Here is a 14,237-nt window from a genome sequence, read left to right on the forward strand (position 1 = left end):
TAGAGTAGAAGGTCATGCTACAATACTGTTCTAGAGTAGTACAGTGGTGTTTCCGTACTGTAAGAAGTTGTTCGGAGGTAAATTTAGGGTTTAGGGTAGTGCAAAGGTGTTTGGTTACTGTATGTGTTTATGTAGTGTAGGGGGTTATGCTAGGAATAGTGTTTTAGGGTTTAATGTAGTGCAGTGGTGTTTGTGTAGTGTAGGGGGTAATGCTGGGGTAATATGTTAGAGTTTAGGGTAGTGCAGTGGTATTTGTACAGCGTAGGAGGTCGTGCTCTGATAGTGTATTAGGTTAGTGTAGTAGTGTTTGAGTAGAGTACTGTGTCATGTTGAGGTAGATTTAAGGTTTAGGATGGTACAGTGGTGTTTGTGTAGTGTAGGGGGTTGTGCTGTGATAATGTTTTAAGGTACTGCAGTAGCGTTTGAGTAATGTAGAGTGTCATGTTAGGGTAGATGTAAGGTTTAGGGTAGTGCAATGGTGTTTGAGTAGTGTAGGAGATCTTGCTCGGGAATTGTTTTAGGGTTTATAGTAGTGCAGTAGTCTTTATGTTGTGTAGGGGGTCGCACTTGGGTAGATTTAGACTTTAGGGTAGTCCACTGGTGTTTGTGTAGTGTAGGGGGTCATACTGACCCACTCTTTTAGGGTAGTATACTGGTCTTCGAGTAGTGCAAGGGGTCATGTTAGGATAGGTTTAAGGTTTAGAGTAGTGCAATAGTATTTGGGTTGTGTAGGAGGTCGTGCTGGAGTAGATTTAAGGTTTACAGTACTGCAATGGTGTTTGGGTAGTGTAGGGAGACGTGCTGAGGTAGTGTTTTAGAGTTCAGGGTAGTGCAGTGGTGAATGGTTAGTGTAAGGAGTCGTGCTAGAGAAGATTTAAGGTTTAGGGTTGTGCAGTGGTGTTTATGTAGTGTGGGAAATCATGCTAAAGTACTACTTTAGGGTAGTACAGTGGTGTGTGTGTAGTGTAAGGGGTCGTGCTGGGGTAAGTTTAACGTTTAGGGTAGTGCAATGGTATTTGGATAGTGTAGTGGATCGTGCTGGGATTGTATTTTAGAGTTTATGGTACTGCACGGGTGTTTGTTTAGTGTAGAGGGTCGTGCTCTGAAAGTGTTTTCAGGTACTGCAGTAGTGTTTGAGTAGTATAGAGTGTCATGTTAGAATAGATTTAAAGTTTATGGTAGTTTAATGGTGTTTGAGTAGTGCAGGGGGACATGCTCGGGTACTCTTTTAGGGTTTAGAGTACTGCAGTGGTATTTATGTCGTGTAGGGGGTCGTACTGGCGATAACTTTAGAATTTAGGCTAGTCCACTACTGTTTGTGTAGTGTAGGGGGTCGTACTGAGGTACTCTTTTAGGGTACTACAGTGGTCTTTGAGTAGTGCAAAGGGTCGTGCTAGGGTAGCTTTAAGGTTTAGGGTACTGCAATAGTATTTGGGTAGTGTAGAAGGTCGTGCTGACGTAGTGTTTTAGGGTTTAGGATAGTGCAGTGATATTTGCGTAGTGCAGGGGATTGTACTGGGGTAGTGCCAGGATGCCCTTAGTGGTGACAGGCTGCGCTCTAGAAGTATACCACAATACAATACAAGTGTTTTAGGGTAGTGCAGTGGTTTTTAGTAGTGTAAGGGGTCATGCTACAGGTAGTGTACCTGCAAGATTAGATGTGCTATGTTTAAAAACTTGTAAAACAACTAAATTATTCTATTTCAATTTTACCAAATAGAGACTGACTCACAATGTGATTCTAGACAAATAACAGTATTTCTTATAAATGAAATGTATAGGTACTACCTGGAAAAATGTAAGCTTGACACAAAAGTGTGAAGGTGGTTCGACTACTACATGCATAGGACATAGGCGTTTCAAGCACTGCGTACCCTAAAGCTTGTCTCGCTACAACAGTACATGTACTTATTTGTCTGCAAACACCTCAAGCAAACTTCCAACATATTTTATAACTACATTTTACTATTAAAGATAAACTCATTTTGAAAACACATAACTAATGACTATTTTCTAATTCTACAAAAATTTAAGAACACAAAACATTTGTAATCAATTACATGTCAGGAAACACATGAAGTACCAAAATGCTTCTCTCAAAGTGATTCCTAAATGCATACAAGACTCATTGTGTGATTCCAGACAAATAACACCATCCCTTCCATTTTACCAAAACATTTTTCGTAGTCTAGAATGAGTACTGCATTTTAGAGTAGAAACTTGACTCATTCTCAAATACATAAAATATGACTGGATTCTAATTCTACCAAAACATGAAAACAGCGTAGTTATCCATCTGCAAACACATGAAAATACACACATACTTATCTCAGAATGATTGCTAAATCCACACAAACACTCACAATAAAATCCTATCAAAACAAAGTACTCCCTGTACTTTAGCAGGAGAAACACATTAAAATGAAAATGCACCACATACATCCCCTCACAAATTAATAACTCACCTCTCACCTCTCAAATTGTGCTGTACAATAATAAGTAAATGAGGCACACACCATATTTTCTTATACAGAATTTCTCTTCTATACACCTCTCAGCAGAACCAAAGAATGGCAAAGTTTCCCTCCCATTTTGAACACATATACACCTGAACATCAAATCACATTGCTTCCCACATTATTTCAAAAGTAAACACACATTGCTATTGGTTACACATTTCAACCCTTTTCAATTCACATACATTTGAACACTACCCCTAATCTGCCTTCTGCCTAGTACCATAGATAGAAAAAGTTCATGGAACACTTAACTAAGCACACAGGTCAAAAGTTATTCATCACCCAATGTTGCTAATCAAAACAGCAAGTGTACTTGACTTTTCAACATATCAGCTTATCCTATGTAATGTTATTTTCAATCAGATGTTCTTAAACAATAAGAATCATGCTTTTAAAAAACAGAAACCTGCACCCTAGTTTTCAGTGTAGAATGTTGTCAAACAACCAATCATTTCTTTTCTTCTTTCAAAACTGCATCTTATCCACCATTTTAGAAAAATCTTAGTTTTAAAACTGTCATTTCATTTACAGAGACCATCTGAGTGCATCCAGACCTCCCTTCAAGATGCTTACGGCCACATGCATCAGGAATCGCAATTAAGAAATCGCAAAAGGCTATGCATCAAGATTTTTTTTTTGCGATTTCTTAAAATTCTTTAATTGCGATTCACAATTTGCGAATCGCAATTAAGGAATCCCTTCCCATTGATTTCTATGGGCCTAGAGGCCCATAGGAATGAATGGGAAGTCATTCTCAATTTGCGATTAGCAATTTGCGAATTGCAAATTGAGAATGCAATTTCAAGGGTGCAGGGGGGGTCCAAAGGACCCCCCCTGCACCCCTGAAATATAACTTTAAGTGCATTTTTCGAACACACACATGCCCCAAGGGCATGTGTGTGTGTGAAATGAAACTTTAAAAAAAATTCACTTTTGTTCATGAATTGCATTTAAGAAATCTCAAATTGCAATTTCTTAAATGCAATCGCAATTTTAGAAATCTCAACATGATTGCGATTTCTAAAATTGCGAAAAACATGATGCATCCCAATGTTGTCAATTGCATTCGCAAACGGCCGAAAATTGCGATTTGCACCGTTCGCGAATGCAATTGACAATGATGCATGTGCCCGATAGAGTGTGGATTGTGGGACACAGCTATATTTTCTGGAGCCAAAAGTACGTAGAAAACAAAGGAATTCACAAAGACCTAGCTTTGCCAAATGTAGACATTAAATGGGTTGGACAGAGAGGGTTAAAGTAGCACCCATTGATGGCATTGGTTAAATCCTTTTTGTATCTCCAACTCCCTGACCTCATAATTGTGCACTGTGGTGGCAATGACCTAGGCACTTTGACTGGGGTAGGTCTTGAAATGCTTATGAAGGACACCTTTGCAGAATTGATGTCACTTTTCCCCAAAACTGTCTTTGTCTATTCTAACATATGCCAAAGGCAGAAATGGAACTGGTCCAAACGATTTTGAAAGCTAGGAAACATGTGAATAAATCTGTTTCTGCTTTTCTCCGAGACTACAGAATGGGGTCAATTTACCACAACAATCTCCGTTTCAACATGGATGGCATCTATAGGAGAGATGGTGTACATTTTACAGATGAGGGTAACAGAGTCTTCCTCTTGAACTTTAGACTCTGTATAGGTACTTACTTGTAGGTACCAACATCTCTAAATAAACACAAGGGCTCTTTTTAGAGACACCTAAGAACTAAACACATAAACGTTAAGTATTTCGGAAAAATATATATATTTTGCTTAGAGTCGTGCACCCAGTGTGTTAGAGTCGTGCAGCAAACACTCCTGCCCTCTCATAGCAAACAACAATGTCCTGGGGCGGGCACCCCTAGACACTGCAGGAGCCACCCTAGGGGGTGGCAGTCCCCAGGGCACTGGAGGACTCCAGGAGAGGGGCCATGCAGCCCCCTCCCACAATACACAAAGCGCCGAGGGCTGGTGGTCCCCGGAGCTTGAGGGGCCGTCAATTCCCCACCACCCCAACAAATTATACTGGGAAGGGCTTTGGAGCCCCTCCCAACAATTTATTTTGTTGCCCCGGGGGATGGCGGTCCCAGGGGCTGGTAGGGCCCTCCTGTGGCCCCTTTAAATTTATTAATTTTCCCCTGGGATTTGGCCTACCCGGGGACAAATGATAAAACAAGCTGCATTTTATTTATTTTTATTTTTTTATGGCAGAGTCCGCACACCCTACTACAAAACAAAATGTGGGCCCTGGGGGTCCTTCTGGGACCCCCTAAGTAGATCTAGAGGGTAACATTATTTCTACCCTGCCCCCTTTCTCCTTTTTGAACACATATTCCACTAACTTCCTCAGCCTCGCTTCTACCAAGGCACAAAATGGCTGCCAACAGTTCCTGGTTTGGAATGTTTATAACCGAATGACAGCCAATTAGCATTGAGCGCGTGATCAGGACGGTGCGCTTATTATACGACGGCAATCTTCGCACAATCCGGGGATCCACCATGCCCATAGATATATAAATGAATTTAACTGTAATTTTCTCAGGAACTACTGAACAGATTAACACCATTTAAGCAAAAGGCACACGTCTTAACTGAGGACTAACTTTTGCCAACTTTTATGTAATTCGGTTCAGCCGTTCGGGCTGTAGCCATGGCTAAAGGTCCTATGGAACATTGCATGGGGAAAACATGTTTTAGGACCCTCTTTTTTTCTTGGCCCCGCTTGACGAATCACCCCCAAACTTTCAGGGATGGAGCAAAACTAAGCTGGCCAAAATTTTGAAAAGTATCGAGAAGATTCATCGATCGGCGCCAAAGTTATTGGCAATAGAATGTTGCAGATTTCCTATGCATAATAGGTGCTAACTATAACTACCTACTGGCCAGTAGGTAATATATGTTATGTTATGTTATGGGAATTTGTATCGCGCACAGCTGCTCCAGCAAAGGAGCGTCCTAGCGCTTAACAGGGTAACCAACACAACACAACTAGGAAGGCAGCAAACTAAAAAAACTAACAAACTTAAGGAAATAAAAAGGTCTTAATGACCCTACGGAATAAAAGGAGATCATCCAGCGCACGTATCTTTAAAGGTAGAGAGTTCCACAGGGCCGCAGCCCGAACTCGGAATGAGCGGCCTCCAGCTCGGCTGAGCTTAAACCGAGGGACCACTGCTAGATCATGGCCTAAGGATCTTAAAGGACGGGCCGGGACATACGGAGACAAAGGATTCATAAGAATCGGGGCAGAAGAGCCTTTAAGAATTTTGTAGGACAGGCAGAGCACTTTAAATTGAATCCTCTGCTTGACTGGTAGCCAGTGAAGGGAACGCAGAGTGTTGGCAGCGGAACAGAACCTAGGCAGACCCACCACTGCTCTGGCTGCCGCGTTCTGAACATGTTGTAAACGTGCAATTTCGGCCTGATTCACCCCTACCAGGAGGGAACTAGCGTAGTCAAGCCTGGAGACCACCGTCGCCTGCAACACAAGCTGCCTGGTCGAGGCATCGAAGAATTTCAAGGCTGGTCTTAAAACTCTCAGGCAGTAAGCTAGGAAAGGAATGCAAGACAATATGCTCCTCGGGACTGAGAGACGGTCCGGTGTACAATGTAGGAGTAGGGAAGGCTCGGTGGATGGCTTGGACCTTCTCGAGAAAGAACCTCGCCAAAGCCTCACAGTGTGAAATAGAACAGATATCGCTAGTTGGGGTCTTTTTTGCCATCAGATCTTTAAGAGCCTTAAAGATGGATTTGGAGGGGTTAGAGCTGGTGCGGAACTCAAGAGAGTAAAATGCCGCACGAGCTCTGCAGACAGCGCGGTGATAGGTTTTAATAGTATATATATATATATAAATCCAAAACAGTCCAAGTAAACACACACTCAGGAACAAAAGCCAAGCAGATATTTGCACAAGAAAGATGTATTGCTCCATAAGTCTAACGTGACACGTTTCAGCAGTCTTGCTGCCTTGATCACACAAATTGCATCAAAAAACATTGCGGTCTTAAACATGGCGCATAGACATGAAAAGAGGACTCAACACATAGATCCTACAAGTAGTTGGCTGCCATCTTAAAGTGTGCAAAGTGCCATGTTACAAAAAAAATAATGAATTTGTCGTGAAATATAAATAAAACCTTGCAAAATATGGCAACAGGGTGATTGAGATTAAATAGTCAGTATCCCCAGGCAGAGCTATCAACATATTATCAAGTTGTAATAACCAGCTGAAACTGCTATGTTGTCGATAAATACTCAAGTGTAACACAGCTCTAGTATTGGGCATTCTATATAATAGGCAAGTGCCATAATAAGCCACAACAAATCTTTTCAAGTTACGTCATAAATACAAAAATTCATCATAATCACATCATATTGAGAATTTTGATTTCTTAATGTACATTCCCCAAGTGGGATAAAACCGCTATGTTTGCATTAAGTCTACAATCAAAGAGAAGGAGAGAAAAAAATAGAAAAGAAATACAATTTCAAATTATATCTTGGGTGGGGTCAGGATGGCCAGTGGAAAACAAGCTTATACAAAGAAAAAGGTTAGAGAACTCCAAAGGTGGGACAATCCTGTTCCACGGGTCCCTTCCTTTCCTCCTGGATAGAATTAACAGAAAAAGAGAAAAACAGAGAGAACATTACAGTGAAATGCAGTACATCATGACAGCATGTACCACAATTAGGTAAACACATAGATATCATATTTTCTTGCTACCTTGCACAAGTGCCCATAAATGTTCATACTGAAATACATTTCAACAGTTGTGATAAACCATAGGCATAATTAATGTTTCGTACTCCCCATATAGCATTTATTGCATGGACACTCTAGTATGTACACAATGAATGTTGAGCTGCACATAAGGAATTGTTTATTTGGTATTTTGGTATTTTGCTACCTCTATTTGGGTTGTCGTACTTTTTGATCTTGTATATTAATATAAATATACATTATATATATATATATATATATATATATATATATATATCCAACACTCTGCTTCCTCGATAAAGAAAGGATTGTCCGGGCCACTTCAAGGTTGAAAAGCGTCTTTATTAGGACAGCTTCGCTCGACCCGTTTCGCAGGACGAGCCCGCTTTTTCACGAGTACGGGACAAATGTTTTCCTTGCAATAAATACAAGTCACATGGTATTCACGTCATACCAACGAACATGGAAAACAGACTCGCTGAAATCCTCACGGAGCTCATACATATCGCGACCTTTGTACAGCATGGGGTTAATACATTGAAACTTCAAATTAACATAAGTGTAAAATTCATAATGGTTAAAGGCACCCGTGTCATGAAAAATTGAATTGGACTTGCAATCAGACATAGTTAATGAATACAGCATGTAACCATACATCGCTAAGTGTCATTGTGCATGCTGATCAATAAAGCATCATGTTGGTGAGGCAAAAAACACAAAACCGGCATTGCTTATAAAATACAATGTAATACTGCCACATTGGATTCAACCATGGTGAAAACCACAGTCTGTGGTCAACTTTGTCTCTGCCAGAATATTAAATGCCGAAAAAACCAATTCAATATCCGGCCTTAGCAGTCATACCTAGGTGCACAAAAGAAGGATACCGCCCCAGTGGTCAAAATGAAAAATGAAAATGCTAAAGGTCAACTTAATCATCCCATTAACTGAGCAAGCAGAGCTGCTTCACGGGCATGCACAACACTTGTCTAGTGCCATCCATAATAAGATTACCGCCCCAGTGGGCAAAATTAAGGATGAAAACAGTCAACTCCATCATCCATTCAAGGATGCCAACAATGATGCTCCACGTGCATACACAGACGGCATTATCCAAGGCCAAAAATTAATCTGTTGTCACTTGCATTGTCATTCTTCATCATAATTCCAACTGACATACGTGCTCCCCATCTGTTGTGATCATGGTCATAGTAAATAGACTCTCCTATTGAGACTTCCCAGACATCTGTGAAAATAAAATAAAATTAGAAAATTGTGACTAATAACAGACAAAAACAGTGTCTCACATATAATGTTAAAAACACAATCGTGAGGATGGTTATCATGATTGACAGACATAAATACTTTAGGCATTCAGACATAAAAACTTGCTGTGCCTAGGTGCACAGCAAGTTCCTCATGTAAGTTGTATCCCTGTGGTTGTGTGGTTCTGTATTTTATGATCAATTTGGATTCCAATCTCCTGAGTTCTTGAATTCTGTCACCTCCTCTCTCCCTGACTGGTAAAGTATCAAGAACACAAAACAAGAGTAGGTGGGAATTACTTTTGTGGTGTAAGGCAAAGTGCCTTGCTATGGGATACTGCTTATCTCCTTTAGTGATAGCACGCATATGTTGTAGTACCCTCTTCTTAGCTGGATGTTTCGTAGTGCCGATATAATACAACTGGCAGGGACATTTCAATGCATAAATGGCATGATCGGCGAGGCAGGTGACATGTTTGAGAATTTTAAAATTCTCACAATCTTTAGATAGTTTCACCCCTTTCATGTTTTTACTATTGCGGCAAGCCTTACATTTGTCACAAATGTAAAAACCTTGAATTGTGCTCTTGTTCTTGCTTTTCCCTGGTCATAAAGTAGAACATAGCATGTCTTTGAGTGATGTGGGTCTATGGTATGTGATCTGTGGGTGCTCACCAACACTATCAACCAGATCATTATCAAGTTACATTCCAAAATTTACCCATAGCTTCCCTCACTTTACTAGATTGTTGATGGTAATCAGTCATGAATCTGCTGGTCATAGGTTCAGGTGCATCCTTGTTGATGTCTTTGGTTTCAATCAGACTGTTTCTCTCCCTTGCATTCACTTTTTCTATGGCTGTGGAGATGCACTTCTTAGTGCATCCTCTTTGTTTGAAGCACTCTGTCATAACAAGCACTTCTTTGAGGTAATCCTCCTCTCTGAAACAATTGCGTTTAGCACACAATAATTCGCCTATGGGGATAGAGTTAGGATGGCAGCTGCGGGCGTGCAACAGACTATTGCCCGCAGTCTCTTTTCTATATAATATAGTCGTCCGGTTGTTGCCTTCAGTTTTTACTTTAAGATCCAAAAAGTCAATCACCCTATTACTGGTGTGACTAGTGAAGGAAAGATTAAAAGTGTTCGTATTAAGTGTTTGAACAAATGCTGCTGCCTCCTCGCAGGTTCCGTTCCATATGACAAAAATATCGTCTATGTAGCGGAGCCATTTGATGATCTTCGTTTGATAGACGGGGGATTGCCGGACCACTTGTTCCTCCCACCAGCCCAGGTATAAACCTGCGAAACTGGGGGCGAAGCAAGTGCCCATCGCAGTCCCAAGAAGTTGATGGTACACATTCCCATTGAAAAGGAAATACTTTTTGGTCAGACAAAGATATGCCATGTCCAATAGCATTTCAGTGTGTAGCAAGTAGGAGATAGATCTTGTTTTAAGAAAATATCTGCATGCCTCAATCCCTAATTGGTGGGGAATACACGTATATAGGCTATTGCCATCTAACGTCATTAATAGCCATTCAGGGTCCCATTCTGTATTGTTGATTTTGCCGAGAAAATCCCCAGAATCTTTAAGGTACGAAGGTAATTCCTGCACAAGTGGTTGCAGAAAAAAATCTATGTACCTTGAAGTATTCTCCCAGCAGCTGCCTCTAGAGGAGACAATCAGTCTCCCTGGAGGTTAAGTCATGCTTTTATGCATTTTAGGCAATAAATATATTGCTGGTAATTTGGGGTGTCTGCTTTTCAGGAAATTGAACTCATCCTGAACTATAAGTCCCCTTTCCCTCCAGTCCATTAATTGCTCTTGATAATTCTCAACATTGGTATTGTAAGTTGATCTGTCACTTATTTCATACTTGGTGTTATCTTTCAGTTGTGAGAGACCTTCATTGATATACATCTCTCGGGGTAGAACAACAATGTTCCCCCCTTTGTCTGATTTTTTTATGACAATGCTTTTGTCATTACTCAAGGTTTTAATTACTCGTGAAAAAGCGGGCTCGTCCTGCGAAACGCGTCGAGCGAAGCTGTCCTAATAAAGACGCTTTTCAACCTTGAAGTGGCCCAGACAATCCTTTCTTTATCGAGGAAGCAGAGTGTTGGATTTGTAGGGACTCGCTATCCCGTCCGAGGCCCGCTGCTGTGAGTGGCAGGGGTCTATAGTGGCTTTCTTGCTGGATATATATGTATATATATAGATATATATATATCTTGATTCACCGCATCTGGATTCAGTTAGCTGCCAAACAACTCACGGACACGGACTAGTTAAGTGCTAAATTATTTATTAAGCAGAGTATATCGCATGGCGTTTCGGCTCCATAGAGCCTTGCTCACATGACAACGTCCATAATGCAAAAGCTCATTTTTAAAGTGCAAGTGACCAATCAGATTAATACCACGTGATTACAAATAGTCATGGAAGAAAGATTCACTTTTTGCCACCATTTAACCGTAAAATACAGGATAAAGAATTAGCAATGAATTAAAAATAGCATTGAATTAAAAGCACTCGTAATTAGTATTTGTAATATCGGTAAAATACCTTGGCCACATGCTGTAGATTTTATATACACAGGGCTGTTAAAAAATGGCTACAAAATTTGAACACATGAATCAACATTTGTTGATGAAACATTCATAATATGCCTAATTGTGCAATATTCATGTTATTTTGACACCAATAGTTAACAACCACTTACATAAATATGGCCTATTCAGCAAGGACTGTCACACTGAAAGATCAAACGTATAATGTGCAAAATCCGCTATTGATTGCAAATATGCAATGTAAACAAAAAATCATAATTTGGTATTGTGGTTGTTCAGATAAAGTGCAAGTGCAAATGTTAATGTGCAAAATCGCATTTGGTGCAAAATCGCAACTCAAACAGTTTACCTGTATGTACAAAAATCGCAATTCGTATACAAGCAATATATATCTTGCGGATCCATATGAGTCCCCATTGAAATTACACAACGGAGACCTAGTATAACAGTGCAGGGGTCAATATATTACATCAGCCATATATCAAATATAAACATAATTGGTGTTTACAGAGTGCTAAAATCCCTGCTCTTCCAGATCCTCTCACAACCTGGAAAAAGAATGGATACATATAATATGTATAGCTTTACCATGAATCTTTCGTATATCCATGTAACAATAATGAAATAAATAAACTTAATTGTCAAGAAGAGTGTCCTAATATTAAACTGTGATATTAAAATCATGTTCTACAATGATTATACCAAATAGTCATTGATAGTAGCAGTTGCACGATAACCTTTAGAGAAAGAATATATACATATATCAGTATACTGATTCATCCTTGACCGATTGTATATATATAGAAAGTTATTATGCTGTGTCAATTCATTTGTAGTACATTGTGTGCAAGACCAAATGGTTAGAAGTCAAATTTACCATTCTGTTCTATCCCCAGCTCGGGCTGTTCGTATTACATTCTTTGACATGAGAGAATCGTATTGAGTTACTAATTCAAAGGTGAAAAAAAGTAAATCCACAACTTATACATCTCTAATAGTAACATTAGTCGCCTACCCACCACAAGAATAGATCAAGGCTCCTGCCCATCAGTCTAACTGACCTAGGTCCCCTGTTGTTAAGGTAGACAAGTGCACATGTCCTCGGTTATATTGAGGCCCCCTGGTACCTTTGAATCTAATAGTAATATGTACCGGGTGTCCAATTTCCGCAGTTTGGCCTCCCTATCACCACCCCGTCTGCTGGCTTTGATGGAGTCTATGACAAAATATTTTAAGCTGGTGTTATCGCTGTGATGTTGCTCACGGAAGTGCCGTGCCACCGGGTATGTATTATCCTGATTGGTGATTGCTCTTAAATGTTGGAGTATACGTTTGTGTACCGCTAATTTAGTACTCCCAACATACCTCAAGGAACAGGGGCATTCTAGAACAGATATGGCAAATTCCGTTTTACATGTCAAGACTGTGTGATAGGGTGCTCATGCCCACTGAAGCCGTCCCTGTATGACTTTTTGTGGATCCCGTGTGTGCAGGATTTGCAGGTTTTACACCTGAAAAAGCCACTATTGTTGTGCAGCCAGGTCGTTCTCTCCAAAGTTTCAGGGCAGGTGTCAACCAGCTGATCTCTAAGGGAGGGTGCCCTACTGAATGTCAAGGATGCTCTGCTAGGTAAATTTGGCCCAATTACAGGATCATTAATCACAACAGGCCAATTTCTATTGATTATATTATAAATGGCCTTATGTTGTTTACTGTAACCAGTGATTATTCTGAAGATCTTACTGTCACTGGTATTGGATTTCCCTTCCTTGATCATCATATTCTCCATAGGGTTGATATCCTGGCCATAGTTGGCAAGAAGATCCTGTCCATTGATCTAACTCGGACTGCCTCAATTAGTTGTTCAGAATATCCTCGCTGTAGAAATCTTTTTTTACTGGCTAGTTGGGCTGCCTCTAAGTTAAAAGGATTGCTGCAAATCCTCCTCATGCCCAGCATCTCCCCATATGGGATGCTGGCAATCAGATGGGACGGATCGGCACTGCTGGCATGCAAGATTCTGTTGTCTGCCGTGCTCTTGCGGTAGAGCTTAGTCTCCAATTTGCCTTCTTTGACATATACCTCAGCGTCTAAAAAGGTGACAGATTCCTGACTGAGTGTGGCTGTGAATGCTAGATTTAGATTATTGATGTTAATATCACTGATGAATTTGTTGGCTTGTATTTCACTGCCTCTCCAGATAACAAACAAGTCATCAATGAATCGAAACCATTCAATTATATTAACTTCAAAGACCTCCTTGTGTGTGGTTTTGAGGACCAGTTCCTCCCAAGCTCCCATGTGCAAACACGTGAAGCTCGGGGAGAAACTGGCCCCCATTGCCACACCCCGCAATTGCCGATACAGGAGGTTGTTGTACATAAAAACATTTTTGTACAGGCAAAATTCCAACATTTGTAACATCATGTTGTTATGGTCCCTGAACAAATCAGAACGTCGGGACAGGTAATGTTTGACAGCTGACAAACCGTCCATATGTTTTATGCTTGTTTAGAGAGCTGTGACATCAAGTGCCATCAGCCAGTCACCCTCTACCCACTTAATATGTTGGATCTTTTGCAAAAAATCCCCAGTATCCTGTACAAAAGAATCTAGTGAGCGTACATAACCCGGAAGAAAAAAGTCAATATACATCGATGTACGTTCCAATAGGCCTCCCCGGCAGAAGTATTTGGCCTTACAGGGGAGTTCTCAATGTTCTTGTGTACTTTAGGGATGAAATAAATTAGGGGGGTGCCTGGGTTCTCAATTTTCAGATATTTATATTCAGTGTCCAATATCATTCCGCTGCTTTTCCATCTCAGCAATTTGCGATGAAATTCACTCTTGATGCTGTTAAGTGCCAAAATGTTTATTCGTTCGTAACAATGCCGGTCATTGAGTTGGAGGTACTCCTCCTTATCATAGTTGGCTCTGGTCATCAAAACAATGTTTTCCCCCTTGTCACTGCCATGAATAACAATGTTCTTGTCCTTGGACAGTCGAGAAACAAGTGATATGCATTGTTGTGTCTGTTTGTCATATTTATTCTTGAGCGAACAGGTATTCTTATAAAGCTGCTTGAGTTGTTTAACCGTGTTCTCTTGGAAAATGTCTACCGCGTCGCGTGGCAAAATAGGGTTGAATACCGATGGTG

Source organism: Lissotriton helveticus, chromosome 2_1, assembly GCF_964261635.1.
Source record: "Lissotriton helveticus chromosome 2_1, aLisHel1.1, whole genome shotgun sequence".
NCBI lineage: Eukaryota > Metazoa > Chordata > Amphibia > Caudata > Salamandridae > Lissotriton > Lissotriton helveticus.